This window comes from Octodon degus, unplaced genomic scaffold, assembly GCF_000260255.1.
Source record: "Octodon degus isolate 3935 unplaced genomic scaffold, OctDeg1.0 scaffold00041, whole genome shotgun sequence".
Classification (NCBI taxonomy): Eukaryota; Metazoa; Chordata; class Mammalia; order Rodentia; family Octodontidae; genus Octodon; species Octodon degus.
The window spans coordinates 14,116,324-14,117,452 of record NW_004524617.1 but is presented as its reverse complement, the minus strand read 5'-3'; positions in this window follow the sequence as shown (position 1 = coordinate 14,117,452).

Sequence of the window (1,129 nt, the reverse complement as noted above, 5' to 3'; positions counted from 1 at the left end):
GTGAGATTGATTGCTAAGTATTTCATTTATTTTGAGGTTATTGTGCAAGGCATAGTTTCTATAATTTCTCTCTCAATGTTTTTGTTCTTTGTGTACAAAAAAGCTACTAATTTTTGGATATTTTTGTATCCTGCTATCTTACTGAATTGGGTGATTAAATCTACTTGACTCTTGGTGGAGTTTTTTAAGTCTTCTATGTATGTATCATCTCATCTGTACATAATGATCATTTCAATTCTTCTTTCCCGATGTTCATTTGTTTTATTTCTCTCTTACATAATACTCTGGCTAATGATTCCAGGACTATATTGAATAGGAGTGGAGACAGTGGACAACCTTGTCTTGTTCCTGATTTTAAAGTAAAGGCCTTCAGTTTTTGTGCATTTAGTATGATGTTGACTATTAGTTTCTCATAAATGGCTTTTATCAGGTTGAGATATAGACCATCTATTCCAATTATCTGTAAGATTATTATCTTGAATGAGCATTGGACTTTGTCAAGACTTTTTCTGCATCTATTGAGATGACTATGTGTTTTTTGTTCTTGATTCTATTGATGAGATGTACATTTATGTATTTGTGTATGTTGAAACATCCCTGCTTTCCTGGAATAAATCACATTTGGTCATGTTGTATAATCTTCTCCATGATATGTGACACTCTGTTTCCCAGGATTTAATTGAGGATTTTTGCATCTATATTCATTATAGATATTGGCCTGTAGTTCTGTTTTAGGTGGGTCTCTCTCTGGTTTTGGAATCAAAGTAATGCTTGCCTCCAGGAATAAATTTGGGGAATTGTTTCTCTTTCAATTTCACTGAAGAGATTGAGAATAGTTGGAATTAAATCTTCTCTAAATTTCTTGTAGAATTCTGTTGTGGATCCATTGGGACCTGGGCTTTTTCTTTGTTAGTAGGTTTTTTATTACATTTTCAATTTTGTTTCTTGTTATTGGGTTATTCAGAGTTTGTATATCTTCTTGACTCAGCTTTGGCATTTCATATGAATCTGGGAAACTGTGCATTTCCTCTGTGATTTCCATCCTTGAGTATAAAGATTTTAGAAGTAGGTATTGATGATTTTCTGAATTTCTCTAGGGTCTGTAGTGATTTCACCATTTTCCTTTATT